Genomic DNA, 25,604 nt, shown 5'->3' on the forward strand with positions numbered 1-25,604 from the left:
GGGGGGGAAGCAGGCTCCAGCCAGCTCCCTCCGGGGATGCAGCAGCCAATGAGAGTCTCTCACAGCGGTCTGCCCTACACTAGACGAGCCCTGACGTCGGATTCTCTCAAGAGAATCCGGACATCAGGAGGCCGCCATTCGGCCCCGAATGGGTATGAGAGTCAGGCGGGGAACACCTGAATAGGGTGCGGTTCGGAGCGGTTCGAATTCCACAGAATCCGAACCACTCATCTCTAGCAGTAAGTACCCTAACCCTCCCCCTAACCCTCCCTTGGTGGTGCCTAACCTCCCCGGGGAGTGCCTTACCCTAACCATCCCCATAGCCTAACCCTAAACCTCCCCCCAGGAATGCCTAAACCTAACCCCCCCATCCCTGGGCAAAGTATCATACTTCCCTATCTTCTCATCTTCCGGATGCAGACGTCAGAGTATCCCGATCCCCTTCTGGATAGCATTGTCAGCATTATGCCAGGCATCGGGATTCCGGGGTCGGTATATAGACGCCAGTAATCCCGTCCACCAGCATATTCAACGTATCCCAGCACACATGAAGTATATGGAGGGCAGCATGTTCATGGGCACACAGTGTATAATAGTACATATGTTCCCATGCACACAAAGTGTGTTGGGGGCAGCATGTGCCTAGGCACAATTCAGTGTATGAGGCACCATGTTCTTTGGGCACAAATGTCAGTGTATTTGGGGAAGCATGTTACCGGGCACATGTCAGTATATGGAGGGCAATGTGTTACTGGGGCACACGTCAGTGTATGGGGCAGCGTGTTCCCGGGCACACGTTCGTGTATATGAGGCAGCCTATTCCCAGGGCACATGTCAGTGTATGGGGGGCAGCATGTTCCCTTTGTGCCAGCAGCATATGCTGGCAATGTAGGAGATGATGTGCAGGTGTGCAGTGATAGATCTGCGGCTGCTTCTCCTGAGTGACCCGAAATAGCTCCAGTTCCATCCCGTAACCTCACCCAAGTCAAGTGTGGCACGGAGTGGGACTCTCATAGTAGGTGCAGCGCGGAGCTCTCAGAGTGACAGAAAGCTGCAGGCTCGCAGATGTCAGTTTCAAGGCCAGGGAAGGTGGGCGGACGGAGGCGGAACGTTCCGGCCCACTTTAAACCCTGACACGCATACACACACAAAAAACAAAACTTACCTGGCAGCAGATCTGATGGGGCAGGCTGGCACCATGTAATTAGGTCCCTCCTCCTCATGGCAATATGCCGCGATTCATGGGTCAATTGGGAGGAGGTGGGGCCAAATGATGCGATTCTAATAGAATTGTGTCATATTGGCTCCACCTATTGGCGGGGCAGCTTGAGAACATGGTGCTGCAGAGGGGGCTTTGTGGGAATGAGTGAGCGGATGTTGGAGTCACCCCCTTGGAGGGTGACACCCGGTGCGATCTGTACCCCACTAGTGACGCCACTGACTCTACTAGAGGTGGAGCCAATCACAGTGGTAAATCCTGACACACCCCTGACCCCTCCTCTCTAATAGTTGGTCAAGCCCCTGTGTGGTGGTAGTGTGAGAGCCGTGGCGTAGTCAGCTTTTGACATGAAGGGGGGCCAAAGATGTTGCCATAGACATTTCAAAATTCAAATATTAACATGTAAATACATTATTTGCATCCAAATAACATAAAAATATACGTTTGACATTACATTAATGCCACACACACACACACACTACAGAAACAGTTTCAAGCAAGGGTGACCAATCCATTCCTCGAGAGCACCTCACATTACACGTTTTGCAGAAAACAAAGCTATTGCACAAGTGTCGTCATTACAAATGTTGCATCCCCCAGAGAAATTGCTTAGGGGTTAACTGGTACTACAAGGGTAAACTCCCTGGCAGTCCTTTCATGTGCTACAGGGTAGAGCTCATTTCCCCGTTCGCGCTAGGGACCTGAAAGTGATGCGAGTGAGGGCGGAAGTACAGTTCCATGCCCATTAAGGCCACCTAAAGAAGAAAGTTGTCCCCTCACAGGATTGCCACACTTCGGGCTAGGTGGCTCGCTACAAGATTATATTCCCCCTCTATGCCCACATGGATGGTAGGGAATGATATTGGACAGTAGCGGATGACATCAGAGTCCTCTCCTCGAAGGGAATTTAGACACTACCATGTGCACAGTGAGAGTTGCTGAGCATTGACTCTAGGACCCAAGAGCAGCCAACTGTGAGCTGCACTGCCGAGTCCAGGATTGAAAGTGAAACTAGGAAAAGTCAGACTCAGGAGAAGCAGCCATGTGGAGAGTGACAGGAGCAGTGTTGTGTGTGCTGATGGAGAGAAGCACCTGCCAGGAGTGTGTGTGTACTGCACTGTGCCATGACTGAGGGCACACAGAGTGGGGATCAGCAGCTGATCAGGGTAATAGTGGCTGTGAGGACCCCCTCCATGTCAGGCAGCAAGACTAGAGGGCTTGAAAGTGGTGTTTCACTAAACTTACTACAGCACCAAAAGGAGAGGAGAGGCTGTGCAGGTCAAGTACTACATGCTGAAAACCAAGTGCTGGCATCTGGACAGGTACCCTTATAGAGACTGATCTTATAGGAAGTGGATTTTCTGCAAAGACTAACAATTTCAAGTACAATTTAATACACAGGTATTCATAATAATGAGCTCCAATGTGCTGTTCAGTGAAGATTATGGACACTATTCCTGGACGCACCAACGAGAAACACAGTAGTTTATTGCCAATCTTTTGAGATTGTAGTGTTTATAGGGAAATGTTATGGTACTTCCTCATCTTTGCAGCCCCCTGCTGGAGCCGGTGGTTACGCTACTTACGCACCTTCACTATTCAGTGAAGATGCGTAAACATGAGGAAACATCATTCGGCCCCTTGCGGGCTCGCTTCGCTCGCCACATGGATATATTCCTCCTCCATGCACACTTTGATGTTAGGGAATGACGGACACTGGCTGATCTATACGGTACTTCCGAATCTTCAGATACGATCAGCCAGAGTCCAACGTCATACAATTGTAAAGAAACTGTTAATAAATAATAAATTCCCTACCATCCAAGTGGGTATGGAGGAGGAATATATCAAGCGAAACGAGACACCATGCCCACAGCGTGGCGAGCGAAGTGAGCCCGCAAGGGGCCGAATGGTATTTCCTCATCTTTACGCTACTTCCGTATCTTCACTGACGGCTCCAGCAGGGGGCCGCAAAGATGAGGAAGTACCAATGTTATTTTTCATATATGACATTGAAGTATTGTTCATGTCCATAAATGGTTTTCTATGGAGTATGCAAAGTAATTAATTATTGAATGTTTACAGTATTCACAGAAGTGAATACATATTTGAAGTTAATTGCCCTACCGCATTTGAATTTAATGTATTACTGTATTTCCATATTATATTGCTGAGTGTTTTGATATGAACCAGATTATTGTTAACCGAATATTTTGGTAAGCAGCTTGGGTTTGGAAGCCAGTTCTCAAATTCACAAAACTGCAGTTTTCGCTAATAAATCGGCTCTCTGTGGAGGAGACCGTTTGAATGACCCTTTGTCTGGACTGATATCCCTTACCTCTCTAAAAAGTGGAAAGAACCTGGACCAGGTATGAGAATCCAGTTTGTCAGGTAAAACAGTTTAGCTACAGTCACCATCCCATACTACACCTGTGTATAACACCAATTGTCACATTTTAACAAGTGGTGCATTAATTTCTAACTGACACATTCTACAGATCCACAAGTGGTCTGGAAAACATGACCTGTTAAGAGTCCTTGAGGACCGCTTTGGCCACCCCTGGTTTAAAGCAACACAGCCAGAACTCCATGAGAGTCATACAGGGAACAAAGAATTTCAGTGATCACCATAAAGTACTCACAGCCTCCAGTGACCAACATACAGCATTGCAGTGACTTGCCACCTTTTTAATACGTTGAAATCTCTTCTCACCTCTCTCATACCAAACCCATGGCTCAATATCTCAAGGACATGTTTGCTGGCTGAGGCAGAGCATACCATTTCCTGTCGGATCTTAGCAAACTGCTGAATTATTTCCTTGAACTCTTTGGATTCCACATATTAACTACTTAATTTTTCCAGCAAAACCAGTCAGAAATTGCCGAGTCCGCAGGAAGGAGTTCGGTGAAAGCGGAGATCCGTTCTGCACATGATTCAGAGTCTAAAGTAAGGAGATTGGGAATCTAAGGGTGCATCCACACCTAAACGACCAGCAATCGTGCCGATGTTTAGGGCGATTTGCCTTCACCCTGGACATTGCATGATTGCCGGTACACACTGCATGATTTAATGAACGATTGAACAAATACTTGTTCAGTCCTTCATTAATATGTATGGCGCCGCATGAGATATCGTGCGATAATGCATGCGACCAGGGGAGCACGCAAATCAGGCATGCACACTGCATGATATGGCTGATTTGTCATTCCAATTTGGCAAAATCTGCAAAATCGTGCAGATATCGTCCTGGTGTGTATGCACCCTTAGGGAAAGAGGTCAACAGAACAACCTGCACCAGCAGAGCTGTCAAACAGCGGACAAGGACCAGCAAACCTGGCAATGGCAAAAATTAACCCAATTACAGTTCCATGGCTCCCAATGTACAGTGGAGATGTTCACGGCACAAAAGGAAATACCCACACCAAACTAAAAAACAAGATGAACTCAATGTTTTGACTGTATCCCTTGAGTGACCAACAAGTTGAAATCTTAATAGGCCAACATAAAGGATTCGCCCTTCGAGAAGTTGCGTACTGGCCGTTGGATGAGAGGCAGAACGTGGATCGAGTGCTAAAAAGATTAGCCTCTACATTTGAGAATCGGACATTATCTGCACTAAAATTATATTCTACGCTTGCAAACAGCGACTGGGAGAAACTCTTTGCGATTACGCTCTAAGCCTGCAAGAAGCTTTTAATGCGATGCAAGCCTTAGATGCAGAAGAAGTCAGAAATACAGATGAAGCTCTAGTAACACAGCTTATCGAAGGGGCCAATGGGGAGGGAACCCGAACCCAGTTGCGGATGCAGAGGATGCAAATCCCGAAGCACTCCTTCCTAGACTTCAAGGAGGCAGCAATCAAGGTGATAGTCACTGGTGGAAATTGGAATTTCTGGAATTGCCAGGGTTTCAGGTACATCCATGCCTAAGTGGAGCAAATTACTCGACTCTCGAGCAAACTCTGTAGGGGAAAGAGAGTGTTGCAGGGTGTGCAGACATCAACCACAGATCCTCTACAGGCTCTTAGAAGGCAAATAGAAGATTTGACAGTAGGGATGGCAGAGATGCAGAGAAAGATTCACAACATATTGTTACCTTGGATGCCTGGCTCTACCAAGTCAGAGGAGCAATCTCTATCCCTCTCTACTAGTATCTCTCCTTCATTATTCAAACATGCAGTGATTACTCAATGGCCAGGGCGGCCATTTTCCAGGCTAATAAAGTTGTCCTCGAGGTATTTATATGCCTTTAATTGTGGTCAAAATGAAAGAATAAATAAAAATAGAAATGAAAATAAAAATAAACCTAGCACGGGAAATGGGTGATATTTATACGGGGTGAATGCATATGTGTTATGGGGGAGCATCTGTAGTTTATCTAGTGAATGAGATGAGAGCTGTCTGAGTTGATCTCATAGTTTGTGTTTACTAGTATATGTACGGGATTGGCTTAATAGGTGGGGACAACCTGGGACTTGCATTATGGCGATTACTAGGTCAAAATCTCATATTCCTATGAGGTTTGAGAGCAAGGTGTATAAAAAGAAGCATCAGTATGCCTGTATGCAATTACAGATGTATGTGTATTAGCTTATCCATACTTCAACCTTTTTATATAATGTTGCTGTGGATAAAGGACACATAGAATCAACCTGAATTGTGGTGGTAAGATATTGTTAGTTATCGTTTAATATATGGTAATGTCCATCGAATCCAGTGCTCTAACATATTATGATGATTTGTAATGTGCTAGTCATGGCTTGTATGATGCCCATTGCTTAAACAGTGGATAGTTCTGGGTCTATAAATAAAGTTATAGTTCTTCATATTTGATTGTGTTAAAAACCATGGACTATTGTCTCAGTATTGATAGAGGTATTTATTGTTTCAATTATTTGCATATGATTGATTTTACTTCATTGTCTTTGTTAAGACCATTGGGTATAAAAGTAGAGTTCATATATCAATCTTAGTTCAGATTTATTAATCTGGTCTGTGAAGTTACCACCCCTCCAGTTGTGTTTAACATCCTGTATACCTATAAACTGTAGTGATTCTGGATTGCTGTTATGGGTCTCTTTAAAAAAGGCCTAGAAGAACGCAAATTTATCCAAACATTTCAAAGTTCACTTATACATACTTTAAGTGCTCTCATCGTGTGTCCTACATACTGTTTGTGGCAGCCGCATCCACTCCTTTGCTGACACAAGTCAGTCTCTTATTTTGTAGATATTGCCTGTATGGTTTGATTTGAAGGTGTCAATTGGTTTTCGCATGTTCGAGCATGCTGAACATGACCCGCAGTTGAATAAACCTTTGTTAAGTCCACTGTTACTGATCGTAGTTTGTATCTTCAATTTGGGGGGTTGTGGATATGGTTATCCAATAATTTGTTTTTGAGGTCTGGGGCTTTCCGGAAGATGGTCCGCGAAAACTTAATCTCAGGCTTGCATACCCTCCCGATTTTCGGGTGCCGCTTCCGGAAGCCGGCATCCCTCCCTACCCTCCGCAGAGTTAATATCAAAACCCCCGGTGAGGTGATTGGCGCTGAACTGAGTTACCGTGGACCCGCCCCCTGCTTCACAATGCTGAAAGTAACGGCATTGTGAAGAGGGGGCGGGGCCACAATGACGAGATCACATGGCTCCACCCCCGGCTCCGCCCCCCACTGTTAGCCGACAATCTGCTCCCACCCAGGAACTGATTGTCGGCAAATATGTTTCATCTTCTAGTAGTATGGGCCAATGTTTTTTTATTATATGTTGTAAATTTTGCTATTGTTTAGAAAAAATTGTTACAAAGTGTTTTTGTATCTTTCGCCTTGTTTGCTTTATCTTTGTAGGTCAGGATATAGTCTCTGTCTGTTAGTGCTGCTTCTCTACAGGCTTGTGCGACCATGGTTTTATCATACCTTTTTGCTAGAAACTGTGTGGTTAATTCCTTACCCTGTTCTGTAAAGTTGTTTATAGTTGAACAGTTTCTCCTTAATCTGATGAACTGGCTCTTAGGTATGGATTTAAGCCAGTTTGGCTGATGCTAACTGGCAGGGAGGAGAAGCAGACGTCTGGAGCACAGTAAGGAGGAGAGTCTCTGTTCAGACAGGGGTGCCTGGTCTATTGAGCCCGAGCCAGAACATCCCCTCCCTAGGCTTCGACCAGCCCCCTTCAAATACGGATCCCAATGTGTGTCTGCAACAGGCACATCACCAGGTCGCTGTCCAAAGGGCAGGATGGTAAGCCAGGAGACCCTCGCCATTGTCCCAGCACCCCAGCTCCCCTATCACAAGACGACAATCTCGGGCATCATTTAAAAGGTTTTTCGTTTTTGCTCCTATAATAACTTACCTCAGTTCCCCCTGGTTTTTCCTCACCAGGATTTGCAAACAGACAAGCGGGACGCCGTGGTCTGTCAGGACTATCCAGTGTCCCAACACTGACATGTTCTGTCACACTCCACTACCTGGCACTCCTTTACATCTAGCAGCCAGGTTTATGGTTAAAACCTCATTCCAAGTACAGTCTTTATTAGTACCATTGTTTATTTCAATTGGTTCTTCATACGGACTAGCATATCAAGAAAACTGTATTTTGTCTATTATCACGGCATTGTATATATTGGTGTATCCTTATGTTATTTAAGTTAAAAAAATATATTATATATAAAATATATATATATTTTTTATTCTACCAGTGCAGCAACATTTTCTTTATACTGTATTTAGGGTGTTTCACATAGATAGACCCTCCATCCCACTGATTATAAGATTGCTTCCTGCATGGTTTAATACCTACTAATAACACACAAATTTTTAAATAGGCTGAGTGCTACACCTTCGTTTCCTCCAATTTTATACTAGATTAGGAAAGGGTGCCTATTTGGTTGTTAGCAGCTTGCCATCCTACCATTATGCAGCTCAGTGAGCAGGATTATCCTATGTCTAAATTAGGAAAGTATGAGTGCAGTGTGGGCCCCCTCTGGACCCAAGGGCCCCTGTGCACCGCACACTCCACCCTGCACCTATTATAGATATGCCACTGACTCCTAACTAAATTTTGTTCCAAACTCTCCAAAATTACCGTCCTTAGTCCTCATCCTACCTATCTAATTGTCCTTTTAGTGTTCACTTCTCTGGATCCACCTCCTCTTCACTTCCTCTATCACTGGAGTACCACAAGGCACAGTCCTAGGTCCTCTGCATTTTTGTAACCTACACTATTACTCTTGGAAAATGTATCATCTCTCCAGACCTCTCAGTATGGGGAAGGGGGGATGCAGCGAAGCAAGAAATGCGGTCAGGCCCCAAAAATAGCATTTCCGGGGGTCTGACCGCATTTCTCATATGCATCAAGCCCCAGAATGCAATAAATTTTGGGGCTTCTGATACCTATGAGCACCCTGCGTGGCGCACTGCTTTCTGTGCATGCGCAGAAGGACGCCAGAGGGACTTCTGGATCATAGACCTGGAGGTCCCTCACTCCGCAAAGAGCCGCTCTTACCGAGAGAGCGGTCCGTTGTGTTTTCCTTTATGCCGGCATGCATGCCAAGAGTGGCGGGATGCATCGTATCCCCATTGCAATGGGTCATGCATCCTGCCCCATATGTAATGGCCTGCATTACTGGATCTCCTGTATTAAAGCAATAATCTTCCTACTGTTCTATCCCTAAACAAACTTCCACCCCTAAAATCTATTTTTAATGTAACCGCTTGACTCATGTTGCTTGTAAATATTTTGCTTGCATTTTACAGAATACAATATACAATACTTCTGCTTGCATATTATGCTATCAAAAAATTACACCTACATACATACCTTCACTTAACTTAAATATCTCCCAGCTTGACCCCTCTACCTCGTGCAATTATCAGTCTCTTATCCAGTCTCATTACCTGCTCCCTCTAACAGTTATGGAACTTTCTCTGTGGAATGTCCTTCCTCACACAAGACATTCTTCTAGTTATTAAACAAAATAATTGTCATCCATTACCAGTGATAGCGCCTATGTGACATGTGGTCCCCAGGCGTTTTCTGGTCAGTTCCTTAAAGTACAGTAGACAGACAGAATACGCCATAGATAAAAACAATCTTTTATGCCATACTGTAGATAAAAACATCCTTTGTTATTAAGGCTGTTGAATGGAATGATTCTAAAACAGCTTACACACTTTAAGATGTTTGTATAATCGCTCCCTGTGTTTTTGTTTAACACAGTGTCCAAGACTCTAGTGCCGTCAGGTCTGTCCTAACTTAGCCTCATTGAAATGTTTACATGTAAACACAAATGGTCTCAAATCACTCACAAAGAAATATTTAGAAAGCACACAAGTATAAATACAGTAATCCCGACTAAAAAGCACTTCTTGATACACGCAGAGCTACTTCTATTTTATACTATACTGAAATGAACCCAATCAAAAACAAATGGTGCATGGCAATCAAATGAACACATGCAATACATGTATAATACAATAAGATCAGCATTAAAGTTACATTTTCAACAAATGCGCAACATACTCAAGATACAATAAAATTCATTATTTGTAGTGTTCTTTTGTGGGTATATGCCATGCATGTGATGGGATAGCAGCCCTTTGTGCAAGTAATGTGCATAGCGTGTGTGTATTAGGGTAGGGCTGGCATTGGAATGTAGCTGTGGTCATGCCTTATGGGCATGATAATAAACAACCAGTAAGTCATAAAATACCTAGGGGTAGTTTTACTTAAGTGCTGGTTTTTAAAAGTGGAGCTGATGCCCATAGCAACCAATCAGAGCTAGCTATTATCTTCTAGAAGGTGCAAGAAGAATGATATGTACAATATGATTGGTTGCTATGGGCAACATCTCCACTTCTAAAAACCCACACTTTAGTAAATATACCCCCTAGAGTAGCTGTGTCAATAAACAAACTAATGGATTGGAGAATGGCTATTGGTGTTCCATTACAAAAGCAAAAAGGCAGTAGGGAAGAATATACTCACCATAAACCTCTGAGTCTCACATCAAAAGTGAAATAATTATTGAAATCACTTGCAGATGGAAAAAAAAAAAGCAAAGCCAATACACAAAGATCTACAGAAAGAATAAATATATTTTACACATATACACACACTCATTTTGACAGTGTAAATTTGTATATATTGTAGATCGAGCAATAATAGCAACAAACTGCTGCTTTAGATAAAGTATAAAACAATACTATCAGCAATCTTGGTACTCCAATAATCAGTCCTAGATGCACAGGTAGTGGGTTTTCTCTCCTTTTCCAAGACGTTTTAGAATTTGGAATCTTGGCGATCTTTGAATGTTACGGAATGATGAAAACAGTTTATCAGGATATATGTTCCTTCCTTCAATCGTGGCTGAAAGATACCCTCACACCAAAAATACACCCAAAAAAAAAAAGAGCCAAAAAGGCCACCATCAGTGATGGATAAAACACTTCCACAACTGTATTAAAATTAAGTAATATTTATTTTATAAAAATGATTAATTCCATATGGAGTAGCTTACATCAATTGTAAAAACAGAAACAGATGAAACCCAACGTGTTTCGTCCTTGAGTCAATACTTCATCAGGGGTATATCTTAAAAATGAATGGGTGTACTATATGTGATTAAACCATATTGGTTATGTTAATTAAAATATCAGCTGTATATAAACATTGCTGGGTAATGGAGATTAGTTAGGAAATTATGCCAATAGAGGACGACGGCTGCTAGATTCAAATTAATTTCACTAGCTGATGGAGGGAATATTTATACATATTATGTCTTTTTTTAGACCAAATTGATTTTAGACACACCTGATCAGTGGATTTGCAAGCTAAAATTGCTTACTCATTATGTGCCCTACTAGCCGAGTACTGTGCTGCGGCCCTTCTGGTTAGCATTAGGACTGTAGACTCAGTCATATGATGGTATGTATGTATGTATAATGTCTTTATAGGCTTTGCAAACATAAAAGCCAAATGTATTTAAGCTGTTTTGATGTTCATTATCCCTCACTTATGTACACCCATTCATTTTTAAGATATACCCCTGATGAAGTTCTGACTCAAGGACGAAACACATTGGGTTTCTTCTGTTTGTGTTTTTACAATTGATGTAAGCTACTCCATATGGAATTAATAATTTTTAAAAATATTACTTAATTTTAATACAGTTGTGGAAGTGTTTTATCCATCACTGATAGTGGCCTTTTGGCAATTTTTTGGGGTGTATATTTGGTGTGAGGGCTTCTTTCAGCCACGATTGAAGGAACATATATCCTGATAAATGGTGTTTTCATCATTCTGTAACATTCAAAGATCGCCAAGATTCCAAATTCTAAAACATCTTGGAAAAGGAGAGAAAACCCACTGTCTGTGCATCTAGGATTGATTATTGGAGTAGCAAGATTGCTGATAATATTGTTTATACTTTATCTAAAAGCATGCAGTTTGTTGCCATTATTGATTGTTCTACAATATATACAAATTTACACTGTCAAAACGAGCGCCCTTTTTCTCTTTTTTTTGGTGTTTATCTATTGTATATCTGTCTAACAGAGATATAAAGAGAAATGTGCAGCCACCCTTTTATTCTGTATTAATCTAAATCTCTTCCATAGTTGTTAAGAAATTAGTGCAATATAAGGGCATTTGTGCGTATATAAATATATATATATATATATTACATACACACACCCACCCCGAAAGTAGACCACCAACAGCTGTGCCATTGAAAGAACCAAGGCAGCTGTGCTTATGGTGGCCAGATAGGAGGTCCTAAAACATTGTTTGACATAGGGGGTCTATGTACTAATCCTTGGAGAAAAATAAAGTGGATGGAGATAAAGTACTAACCAATCAGCACCTGTCATTTTTCAAACAGCCTGTAAAGTGACAGTTAGGAGTTAACTGGTTGGTACTTTATCTTTCTCCAAGGTTTAGTACATAGACCCCATAGTGTCATGCCCAACATTACTAATGCCCAATGGCATACTTCCAAACTGCACACTGAGGAGGTTGGTGTCTGTACAGAATGAGGTCTATAAAATGTAATTTTTCTGAAAAAAAAAAAAAAAAAAAAAAAAGAAATGTTCACTGTGGGACTGGCCATGCCTGCCTGGGGGAGTTGCCACATCTACCAAAAGATTAGCAGTGTAGTCAAGCAGGGTTAAGGCAATAGTATATTTGCTTGTATATGACGCAGTATTAGCAGCAGTAAGAGCTTCTATTACAAATTTTGAAATCATATGAAAATACCTTTCATTTAATACAGTTCATCAGGTTCAGGCCCCAGAAAAACATTCATAATAGACTCAAATTTACCAGGGAAGACTTCAAGAGCTGGACATGTGCAGCTTAGAGGAGAGAAGTAACAGACGGGATATGATTAGTGGGATCAGGATGTCGAGATTTTTTTTTAGGATTTCTAGAACAAGAAGATAGGCTTTCAAAGTGGATAACGGAAGACTGAAAAGGAGGAAAGAACCATGGCATAGCCTGCCAAAGCATGTGGTGTGAACTCAGAGTTAAACGCTGGACTGTAACTACAGGTGTGCAAGCGGTGCCACCACACAAAGCGGCACCCTGCAGCCAGGATCGCTGCTGAAAGGCAGATCAGAGAGTACTTTGGATACTTCAGACAGGCATCCTGCAGTCTCAACAGTCAATCTGAGCGTCATGACCTCATGGGCTCAGAGACGGGGCTGGCACAGGGAACAGCTGAGACCTGTTGCAGCAATGATTAAATAATTCTATATTTCAATGTGACCTACATGTTGTTGATGTGAAGTAAATATTTTTATCTATTAAAGATAATAGACGCAGGTGGTGAGGGAGCATGTAAGGTGACAATGTGCAATGCAAATCAGATTGTGGTGGGAATAGTTCAGACATGTCAGGGAGCATATTCAATTGTCTGCGGTAACTAAATGTTTCTGATCACGTGACAATGATCCCAAAAATGAGGACATAACTTACACACTATCCAATTTTTTCCCATTTTAAACTGTGTTATAGAGGTGTACACATTACATTTGTCTGTCATGTACCACCCCATAGGCTTAATATGCAGGTACATCGGAAAATCTATTCACTTGCCAACACGCTGTAACTTACTACGTGTTATCCACTACAGTAACTTAACGTTAGTTTTTGCTGCATGTCTCAGGGCTGTGAGATCCTTTGGAAACTATAGTAATAAAATTCTGATTTTGAATGCAAAACAGGTTAATAAAGTAGAGATATGCGCCGACCCCCATGTTTCGGTTTTGGATCTCTCCTGGTTGTGGATCTGGATTGGTTTTGCCAAAACCTCACATCGGTGTTTTGTATTCGGGTTTTGGTTCTGGAATTTTTCTTTAAAAAAAAAAAAAAACACCACATAAAATGGGCCTTTTTTGGTTCCTACAGTATTAATAACATTTATTTCCACTCGTTTCCAGTCAATTTTCGTTACCTCACAATATTGATTTTTTTTCATCTAGTTAAAAAGGGCCAAAGGGTTGCATCCAGCTAGCTGGCTCAAAACTGATTGATATAATTATTAATAGAATTGAGGACTGTGCAAAGAGAATGGTTGGGATACCCTTGAGGATTGAAGAATTGATAGTTGTTGTGGCCCCTGGCTGTTTAATTAATTATCAATTTTACAATTCATTGGTGCAGCCCCTGGCTGTAAAATTGCTAATAAATTTAAAAATAAATCATTGGTTCCTAAACCAACCATAAACATTAACTTAATATGTCAGGCAGTAATGCCCCAACCAGCACATAAAATGGAAAGGAAAAAAAGGTGCAAGATGGAATAGTCCTTGGGCCCTCCCACCCACCCTTTTGTATACGAAATAGGACAGTTTAACAAACCAATCATTTCAGCAACAAGGACTGCCAATTGTGGCTGAAATGATTGGTTTGTTTTTAACCCCCATAAAACAAGCTGCCAATTTGCATTGGACATGGAAATGAAAAAAAGATCCCATACACAAACTAGCTTTACATTAAAAGTTGTCGCAGTCCTTGTCATCCCCCATCAGTGTGTACATCCTCTTCTTCACACAATATTAATTCGTCCCCACTGGAATCCACCCTAGGCGCCTCTGTAATTTTTTAATGTTATTGTTGGTAGAGGTCTTCCTCGTGGAATTTGTAATTCATTTTAATGAACATAATCTTTTCCACGTTTTGAGGAAGTAACCTTCTACGCCGATCACTGACAAGGTTGCCAGCTGCACTGAAAACGTTTTCGGAGTACACACTGGAGGGTGGGAAACTTAAGTAATGAAAAACCAGTTTGTGTATGGGACTCCAAATTGCCTCTCCCTTTTCCTGCCAGTACTGAAAGGGACTGTCTGACATGCCTATTAGGATGTTAGCTCTGAAATAGTCACAGTAGAAGACAGGTCACTAGTAGGCAGTTCTCTCAGGCCCGACCAGATGTAATTTTTTTTGGTTAATGATCTGCATGACCCGCAGGCACTCTGGAGCTGTCTTACTCTTAACAAACTTTACATTTTTTAATGGTACCACCACCACTACTACTATTACAAGCAGAAGGGCTATCAGAACCCAGCAGTCAAAATAAATAAAAGGCCAAGGCCTTATCCTTTCCTTGCCACTTCGTGTAGTGAATGGCATATCGACAATGGTTTTGTTTATCTTGGGCAACTTGCCTTTCCATTTTTTTCCCTTTACTACAGTAAAAGTAGCTTTACCATATCCATGGCATGACTTAAGCCCTGGGGCATGGGCCTTCATAGAGGACAAAGAAGTTGACGGCCTTGCATCATCATGATGACTGCTGGCGGCAGCTACAACATGTGGTTTTTGGTCTTGTTCTCCTTTCATGTGACAACCCTCCATATTTTCTGCGGTCTTGAAGCAGTGTCACAAACACCAATAGTGTAGCCAAGGTGCAGTTACAAAATTCACACATGTGCAGTGAGCACATAGAAAAAAAAAAAAAAAACACACGTTTATTTGTTTTGTTTTTTTCAGGTCCAGAACTTGGACCAAGAGCACAGATTGATGACTGGAGTCGGGCAGCACTAGGTTGCAACTTACGTTGCTGCTGTATCTTGTGCAGCTAAGCCTAACACGCAGAGCCGTAGCTAGACATTTTGGTGCCCTGTGTGAGAAAGTTCATTGGTGCCCCCCCCCCCCTCCCACCAACTGCCTATATAACAAAAATCACTTGCAAAATCACGCACAATCACAAGTAAAGGGGATAAGCCACTTGGCACATTAAAACAAAGTAACTTTTGGCTTAATAACTAGTTGACGTCCGGACGAAAGAATCAAGAAAGATTCTGAAACGTTGACTTGTGACTGGTCTAACGAAGTTTTGTGAAGGTCGTCTGAGTGCCGAAACATTCCGCTACATTACATTGGTGTGCCCATCGAGGTTGGACACGAGAGGAGGGCAACGGACGCAGCTGTTTGCTTACAGCAAGGGAGTGCCGGCCATTGCACAAATGAATATATACACATATATATGCATACTACATATATATGATGTATATACTAAAATATATATATATATATATATATATATATATATATATATATATATATATATACATACACATATATACATACATACATACACACACATAATACATTTATTTATTTGATTAATAAATAATTCAGCACACGAGTCGTAATGGGGGAGGCTGCTGGGATGGCCACTACTTTTAATACTGCTGCCAGTCACTGTCAGACCTCACCTGGCAGTGGCAGCTCCTCGGTCCTGTTTCATCCAGGATCCAGCCCTGTGTGCTGTCTGCCGCTGTGTCCACACTCCACCGCGCCTTTCCTTGCCAGCCACCCCCAGCACTCAGAACAGCAGCTCCTCTGTCCTCTGGGAGCCTTGGGCGGAGAGACGTCATCACGTCTGCGTCTCTCCTGCCCGGCTGCCCTAATACTGTAGGATGCCTGGAGTCAGGAAGTCATAAGGAGGCGGGGAGGCTGCGTCTGTCTACCCCGCCTCCTCTGTGCTAAGTGCCGCAGACACGCAGCAGCGGCCGCCCGGCACTAGATCAAAAACAACAACAGAGAGACATGGTGGGCGGTCGGTGTTCCGCCCTCAGCAATGTTGTGCTCTGTGTGGAGGCACCGACCGAACCACCCTAGCTACGGCCCTGCTAACACGCACACAGAAAGTAAATAGACGAGACACTTTTTTTTTTGTTTTGTTTTTTTTGGGGTCCAGAACTTGGGCCCAGAGCACAGATTCATGATGACTGGAGTCGGGCAGCACTAGGTTGCGTTGCTGTATCTTGTGCGTCTAAGCCTAACACGCACACACAGAAAAAAAAATAAAAAGACAATATATAGATATTTTTATTTCGGGTCCAGATGGACGCAGCAGAGAGCGCAGCACTAGCCCAGATGGACGCAGCAGACAGCACAGCAGTGACAGTACCAGTTGGATAAGCAGTGCACCAGCCCAGGACAGAGCAGATAGCACAGGTAAGTAGCACTACCTCTCCCGGCCCCACACTACACCCTCTCCCTGTTCATTCTCCACAGCCAGAGTGAAATGGCGGCTGCCGCTGCGTGGTCCCTTGTATACATAGAGACGACAGCTTGCGAGCCGCAAGATTTTGTCTCTATGGTTTTGCCTCGGTTTGAGATCCGGGGCCGGCGGGGGTACCTCAGACAACATAATATTCCCCCAGCTGTGTGATGCCAGTCACTGGAAGAGATGACATAGGCAGGGACAGTGTCTGATGGTCATCAGCAAATTCATGCCACAGCTTGTGGGCGTCTCAATAGGACACCTATCGGCCATCAAATTAACAAGAGTCACAGCTGCTACTGTGTCCACCTCTGAATCACCCTCCAATGTGGGAGACGGTCCTGATGAAGTCCATGGAACCATTGTGCGAGGAAAGAAATTATGGAGAGGAGCTGTTGGCAGAAGCGTTACATTACATGGGTCAGTGGGGATATCAAAATAACCCATGGTAATTGTAGCAATAGCACGCAGATAAAAAGGTCAGAGAATTGGAAAACAGATTGTTTGGAAAAGGTTACTGAAGGAACGGATTGGATTACATCTGGGAACTGAATGAGAATTAGGGTAAAGCCAGGGAGAGGACCAGGAGTTGAAATCATCAACTGATGACCCACCATTCCCCTACCATGCTTCAAACACCGACTGTATTCCATCTATAGAAAATACATGGAAATGATTTAGCCTGTATTGAGCCCATAATTAAAAGATTTATATGTAAATAAAATATTGTACAAAATAAAAAAAGCTAATTTGCAATATGAGCTTAGTGTCATCCCTGCATTTCTCCTTTCCCTAAGGCCATGTGGGTTTTACAAATACAGACTTGCTGGTGATGGGATGGGGTGTGGATTTGGAAGTACAAAAGAAAAATATAGCAGTATATAAGAAAAAAGAGTGTGGTAGAGGATTGGCCTGAGGGTGTAATTGGAATGAAAATCACAAATGGTTTGTAGTTAGAAAGAATTAAGGAATTTCAGGAACAGAGAAGGTGGAGGAGAATGGACAGAGACAAACGCAGACATAAGAACATCAATCTGGGAAACTAGACACCATAAGAGTTTATATCACAACCATGACAAGAGGCAGTATTTATTTGTCTAAGGCATGATCTTGTGACTAGTTACCATCCACTTCCTTCTGGTTTAATTCTGGTCCATTCTAGCTGTAACACTCTGGCCCTTAAAAACCATTTACCTCTCTGGTGCCTGTCCACGCTAATGCTGGGGTACACTACTCCCGGATAGCACAGAGGTCCACTCATGCTGCATATCGCTCCTGGCTGGTACTGATGCTAGTCTGTGCTGCTCCTGCCCAGTCCGCTCAGTGTCCTATCACTGAGCATGCAGATGGCTCTCCACAGCTCCTTGCTCACAGCATGTCTTCCTAGCATGATGGCACACAAGCTACATGCCAGAGTTCCCTCCTAAACAGTATGGGTGCAGCCAAGTTGGACTGTCACTTTACGTCCTCCCTCCACTCAGAGCGCTGCTCCCCGACCAGCTGATCGCAGCATCCAATCCCTGGGTTCCTCCCCTATAAAATCAATTTCCTGACTGGTCTGTTGCCAGTACTACATCGCTTCTTGCTGAAGTTACAGCTCTGTGCTGAGCTCCCAGGTACTCTGTATCTGAATGGTCCCAGTCCATTATATCCAGTTCCTATATCTGGTAAACAAGTCTCCTATACCATCTTACACATTAGTCTGGTTTAACAGAGAGACTATTTCTTACAGCTGCCATCAGTTCCAGCTAATACCTCCGAACATCGGTCTCATCCGATGCCTCCAACATTGGACTCATATCAATTAAGTTCTTCAGCATCGGTCCCAACCGATCAAGTTCATCAACATCAAATCCATCAAGTTCTTCAATTCAAACAACGGTCTCAAACTGATCCAGCTTTCATCAATCAGATTCTGCCCATTCCTTCAGTATTTTATGTCCAGTCCCATTCCAACCTGCTGTTAATTAAAGGCATTCTATTCCTGTTCTCGCCTTCGGGCCCATCATCCACTGCATGTGGAAGTCCTGACTCAAACCACCCAAGTTCATTCACAACTCTCAAATCATCTCTTCAGCCTCCCATGTCTGTTCCAACCCAAACCAACCCTCAGGCGTGACACTAGTGCTACACTTTTGACATATGCAATTAAGAAATAAGGACATAAGGAGCTAATTCAGTTGTATGGCCGCTTGAAAACCGATGCGGATTTCCTCCTGTCAGCAACCTATATGTGGCTGCACTGCCCCTATGGGTGCAAGGTGTACATTGCACACGGGCCCCTGGGTCCAGGGGAGGCCCCACACCCTGCACCCATAGTTACTATACTTACCTTTCTGCAGATTCCGATGAGTTGCTCTGCAGCGCCAGACCAGCCATGTGGCCATTTTGAAGTGGTAAATAAATAAACACATGTATTAATGCTGCTTTACCCCTACACAAATATTTTATTAACCCTTAATATCAGTGTTTTGTTTACAACATAGGTTGTTGTTATCATGGAAGAAGGTTAGAAAAGACCAAATTCCATGAAAATTGAATCACTGGGGTGTCAAAGCGCCAATCCATGGTGCGGATTTTTACCTATTACTCCATGTACCTGCAGCCAGGGCTACCTGGAACCACACAATGTATTTTCAGTGCTTGGTATCTTTGCCTATAGAAAAGTGGACTTTAATAGGGTAAGTCTTCGTCCCATAGAGTCTATAGACCCAGGCTGAAAATCTAGAAGCGGTAATGGTTACAAATAGTAGGGGGTGCCATATTGAATACATAAATATAAACTGGCAATCATTACGCAGTTTTCACAATTGTGTGAATGAGATTTCCATAGCATAAGATTGAGAGTTTCAATATGACCTCTGGTGGTAGAGAAAGGGTACTGCATGTAAAAGAAAAGCAACGTTTTCGAAAACCTTGGTAATGGTATTAAAGCCCCATTAAATAAATAATCTTGCATCAGCCAAGGATCAATGGAATGCCTGTTAAAGTCAGTAAGTTGTGTAAACTGCCAGTCTACACATATACCCAGAATGGAGCATGCTCCTTCTGAGGGTAAAAGGGAAAGGATTACCCTGGCATATAAGGGCACATTTTTAAACAAAACAGCATCTTAGTCTGTGCCAGATTATTATTCCATTATGGGTACCATAATTTGGTCTTTGTATCTTCCCTATGGCCTTCAGCATTTGAACTTTGCTTTGCATTGTGCCTAAAGTATGGTGTTCGTATTGCTGTCACCAGAATATAGGTGGTAGCTTTTTAAACAAGTTACACACTACTATTTCATTATTCCATGCTTCATTCTATCCAAAGGGCCCCAAATACATGTACATTTTCATCCTATCACACGTGTAACATATATTTGGCTTTTTATTGAATTGTGTGATCCACAAAGCATCAAAAGGACATGGTTTATATTTATTGGTATAGCATACTACTCATTTAAAACTAAAGCTATGGAGAAATATATCTGTTGGTCATAAGTAAAAGTTTTTTTTTATTCTGTGCTCAAACTTCAAGAGACTAAAGAAAATCTTGAGACAGAGACTTGAAATCCTTGAGACTCATCAAAATGGCTCAGAGCAAAACTCTGTGTTGGAATCTTACTATTGTTCGAAAAATATCTGGGAGAACATATGCACAAAGCAATTATGCTACTGTACAAGTTGCAACGTAGAGACCACCGATGATCTCCAGTGTTTAATTTATCAGAGAAGGCAGAGGACAGTTTTTCTAAAGAACATAAAAAACCATCCACAAAGAAGAAATTACTAAATGTATAAAAGAAGTTGCAAATTACTTGATCCTAGCGAAAGGGAAAACATACTACAGAACAAACAGGTAGAGTTGATTGGCAGGCATCATCATCTAGACATCATGTGCTTTGACTGTCAGGACAAATTTCAATAGTTTTGAAAATGTCGAAAAGATCTAGACAGCAGCTGTAAAAGAAATAATCTTAGGACAGTGGTTCCTAAAAGCCGTGGCACCCTGGGGTGCCACGGGACACTTACAGGGGTGCCTCAGGTTGGTGGTCCAGCACCAAATCAAATTACTTATGGTCAATGTAATGTAAATATGTTAACAAACAGAAGAAGTGCAAACCAGTCCACCACCCCATAACAGGTTAACTAAGGATGACAGTTAAGCACAATTTACTTAAATTTCCCCCCCCCCCCCAAAAAAAATAAATCAGAATTTCTCAACAACAAACTTAAAAACTTAGGGGTGCCGTGAAAACAGTGCCGATACTCTAGGGTGTCGTGATTCAAAGAAAGTTTGGGAACCACCGTCTTATGATAAAAAAGTTTCCCAGCAGAGTCTGTTCCTGTGGAGGCCTCTTTATAAATTTGTAACCAATGGACCTAACCAAAATAAAAATATGTCTATGCCATAAACACAGGCACCTTGAAAAGGACCTGTGGGGATAATGTAGCTCTTCAAGGAATTGAAAAATTATAGCCATGTTTCATATGAATGTGAGAGAAATCATAATTTTTAGTGGTGTTAATGCCATATCTCTGCACTGTTCCAAAAGTTATTGTACATTTGAAAAACCCATAATTAGAATGGGTAATGGACAATAGGGTAATATAAACATTTTAATCAGATTAGTAGGCCAGCAAATCTCTTGCCATCAAGTCACAGAGTAGGGAGAAATGGACAATTAAAAGTTTAAAAGGTAAAATGAAGGAATTTGTTAGGTTTTTTTGAGTGGGTCTGCTACTGAGAACTGCCCACCTCCTAGCCTTCCCTCAGATGGCATGGAGTGTAATTGTCCTGTTTCTTTGTTTTACATATATTTTTCCAAAACTTTAAGAACTTGAACTTATAAAAAAATAAATAAAAAATTTTGTAACATTTGTGTGAATTTTTATCATGTAAAATATAATTTAGTAATGTTCTGCCTTTGTGTTATTATATAATTCAGAGGGCCGGCTCTTGTGGAGTTCTACCAGTGCGGTCGAACAGGGGCGCCATCCCATAGAGGGCGCACCCCTCCCCAACATCCTGATTTCAGTGGGACAGGACTGTCCCGCTGTTCCACCCGTGGGCCGAAGTGGCCCGCTGGTGGTCTGGTCGGGAGGTTGGGTACCCCCACCGCCGCAGCTGTGCGTGGCATCCACTCAGTTCCGGGAGAGTGCTGGGGGAAGCCCAACTAGTGACAAAGTGCTGGGCTCCCCCCAGCATGACGTTACATGAGAGGCCTGCCATGCGGGCACGCCCCCAAATATCACTTAAGGAGGCATTGCCTTTTGTAATTAGGCCACATCCCCATTTTCCCGTCGCCACACGCAAAAGGGAGCGCAGGACACCAAGCCAGCATAGGGCGCGACTAGCCCTGGTGCCGGCCATGATAATTCAGATAGCGTATATACTCGAGTATAAGCCAAGTTTTTCAGCACAAAAAATGTGCTGAAAAAGTACCCCCTCGGCTTATACTCGAGTCAAGTGTAGCGCTGACCGGATGGAGTTCGGTCAGCGCTACACACTGCCAAACACACAGCCGCCGGAGCCGGCAGCTGCGTGTTTGGTGTAATCAGCAGCCGCTGAGAGTCTGTCAGACTCTCAGCGGCTGCTGCTGCTCCCACTGTGGGAGCCATCTTCCGGCTCCCGCAGTGGGTGATGGGAGACACGTCGTCATGACGACGTCTCTCCCATACAAAGCGGCAGGAGGAGCGGACAGCGGTGGGACCAGGAGCGAGAGTTTCAGGTAAGTGATTATTTTTTTTTTATTCTTGTCACGTCTCTCTCTACTGGGTGGGGGGGGGACTACAGGGGGGGGGGGGGGATTACTACAGGGGGCAGTACCAGCTGCTGCCATTTCCCACACTAGGCTTACACTTGAGTCAATAAGTTTTCCCAGTTTTTTGTGGTAAAAAGTAGGTACCTCGGCTTATACTCGAGTATATACGGTAAGCTTTATTTGTATAGCATTACATTTTTGTTTGAGATCGGGAATGTACGGCTTCCAGTAACTGTTGCTCAATTAGGGTTTGTTTCCATTTTGGGATCAGTCAGAGTGCAACTGAAATTTCCTAATAGTGTCAATTCTCAAACGAATACGAATGGTGGCAGAACTTTGTGTTAAATAGTGAGTGCAAAATATATTTGAGGAATTATTATTAGATAAATCCCTTATTTTTTTTAGAATTCATTTTTATAATTAACCCTTTCACAAAATCTCAAGCAGGCACAGGTGGGTCTGGTTATGACATAGGATCCTCTGCCCCAAACCTGGAAAGAACAATCCAGCAATCAAGATGGGTGCCGGGATGTCTAGTGTCTCCTGCAATCTAAAACTAGCACCCTCCTTGTTTATGAATTAATGCAATGCTCTTAAAAGCTAGCAAAGATTTTAGTATGTATAGATTGGAATCAATGGATCCAGTTTGTTTTAATGCCCACAAAATGACTTGTCATAGTGTTAGTTAATTAAATGCATTTTGTATCAGGGTTTAACCAATTGACTATCAAATTATGAAGCGATGATATGCAGAATATTACAAAACAATGCTTATTTTTTGGATAAGTATATGTGGTGGGATTGAAGAGTGATTTTAATTATAATATACTATGGGGGAGATGTACTAAGCCCTGGAGAGTGATAAAGTGGATGGAGATAAAATACTAACCAATCATCTGTCATTTTTCAAACAGACTGAAAAGTGATTGTTAGGAGCTGATTGGTTGGTACTTTCTCTCCACGGCTTAGTACATCTGCCCCTATAACTTGTCTATGCCATTATGCAATAAAGACAACCATACCTTCTAATAGACTGGCACAGCCTAATACACACCTGTGAAACAGAACTTCACCTTTATAGACTTTAATATGCAATTGTAAATCTATCACAATAATGACTTACTAAACCATCCGGTAGGTTCCGTCACAGTAGGTTCCGTCACAGTTACCAGTGGTGGCAGGAATCTGACAATGTGAGTGGGGGTACTGTGCCAGGAATCTAATAATGTGAGTGGTGGTACTGTGGCAGGAATCTGATAAATGTACCCTTTAAAGTTGTGTCTCAAACACATAGCGGAGTTTTGCATTTTGCAGTCAACTGGAACAATTCACTGTTAGGTAAGGGAAATTAGATTTATTTAATAAAAAATGTTAAGTTTAAAAGTCATGGGGCCACTCTTCGAAAACATGCCGGCAACAATTACGCCGGTATGCATGAACAAAAACACAAAAGGACACCTTTCTCGGGCAAGAGCCATCCTTTGTGAGAGCGTTTATTCCAGGTCTATGACACAAAAGTCCCTCTGGTGTCATTCTGTGCATGCACAGGATGACACTCGGCGCGGGGGTGCTGGGAGAGATCCCCCTCACCAGGGGCGTATTTCCCCATTGGCCAGGATGGCACTCGCCAGGGGCGCCGGCCGATGGGGGGGCACCGGAGCCGCCCGGTAGTGCCACCCGTGGCCAGAAACTCCCCTTCCCTCCCAGGACTGGGAGAACTAAGAAGACTAGCAGCTCCCGTTCTGACCTACAACTGCCGGCCCAGGCTCCTTAAATCAACGGGCTTTCCAGTCCACTAATTGCAGGCACGGCGTGACGTGATGACGTCACACCGTGCGTGTGTGTAAAGCAAAGAGGAGCTGAGGAGGAGCAGGATTAGGGCCACCAAAAGATCAGGGCACTTCCCACTGGGCTGGACACCCTCATTCATCAGCAGCTGCTGTTGTGGAAACTACGCTTATGGCACTGCCCTCTGAGCTGTGCCTGTGCAGCTGCAGAGTGAGGACCAGCGATGTCTGATGACTGGGATGTACGGCGGCACAGCGCCTTACCTTTCCTCACCGTTCAGCGGAAGTAGGATCCGCTCCTCCATCATGGCGGCCACCATGTGAACAGTAAGCACCAGCATGAGAAAGCAGGCTGGTAATGGTAAGTGATCCTCTGGGAAGACTGCAGACTGGCAGTGTTGCTGTAGGGAGGCAGTGTTATTTAATTATCCATTATGAACACACTGAATTTGGAGTTATTTTTATTATTTACAGTATAGGGGATTGTAGAGTGATATATGAGGTAGTTAACACAACTCCCAGCACATACTTACATACACAGTGAGAGGCATCAGTGACAGACAAGAGGGGGGCCCTCACTGCACATACAGACACCATGGTGTCTGTTTACTAACTGACAACAGGGGGGGGCGCCAGTCCCTTACTTTGCCTGGGGCACTCAGACACCTAGATACACCCCTGCCCCTCACATCACTCTGCAAAGAGAAGCCCATAGGCTTCTATAGGGTAACGCCATATAAAGATGGTGTTACCCACCGCACCCAAGGCTTGGTGCATATGAGACATGCGGTCAGGTCCCCGAAAACGGCTTTTTCGGGTGCTTGACCACATTTCTTGCTTTAGTGCATCTCACCCATGGTAATCATACAGTGAAGAGTTATAAATTGCCCCACTACCATGGACTTTAAAGTTAATATATATCAGTGTCCCATGTATCGGTTGCGTTGGATTACATTTTATTACTACAGTTCAGTACATTATCAGGGATAAATGAGTTCTGCAAGTTCGATGTTTTGCAGAGATGTGAATTTTGACAAGCTTCAATTCTTCTTTGTCATTCCACATAGATGTTGAGAATATATTTATAGCTAGAATGGAGAAAATATCATTGTACTATGGAACCTTAATTCCAAATTCCGCCAGTTAAATGTTGAAAAAAAAAAACCCACAAGAATCAAATTTTGTTATGTTAATATATATACATATTTTGCACCCATCATTTGCCGGGTCGCTAGCAGTTGTGCCCGTTACATGTTTTTTTCCTGTCTTCCCATCTCTCTCTCTTCCCCTCTTCCTACTATTTCTCTCTCCCCCAACCCTTCTCCTCCCATCTGTATCTTTCTCC

General features: G+C 43.1%; 1 protein-coding gene across 1 annotated transcript in view; it reads right to left on the minus strand.

The window, feature by feature from the left end:
* Positions 1–25,604, minus strand: part of NEURL1B (neuralized E3 ubiquitin protein ligase 1B) — a 446,007-nt gene that overhangs the window by 408,102 nt on the left and 12,301 nt on the right. The gene's annotated exons all lie outside the window — the stretch shown is intronic.

The sequence above is a fragment of the Taudactylus pleione genome, unplaced genomic scaffold (assembly GCF_031769625.1).
Source record: "Taudactylus pleione unplaced genomic scaffold, aTauple2 ptg000774l, whole genome shotgun sequence".
In the NCBI taxonomy this organism is placed as follows: Eukaryota; Metazoa; Chordata; class Amphibia; order Anura; family Myobatrachidae; genus Taudactylus; species Taudactylus pleione.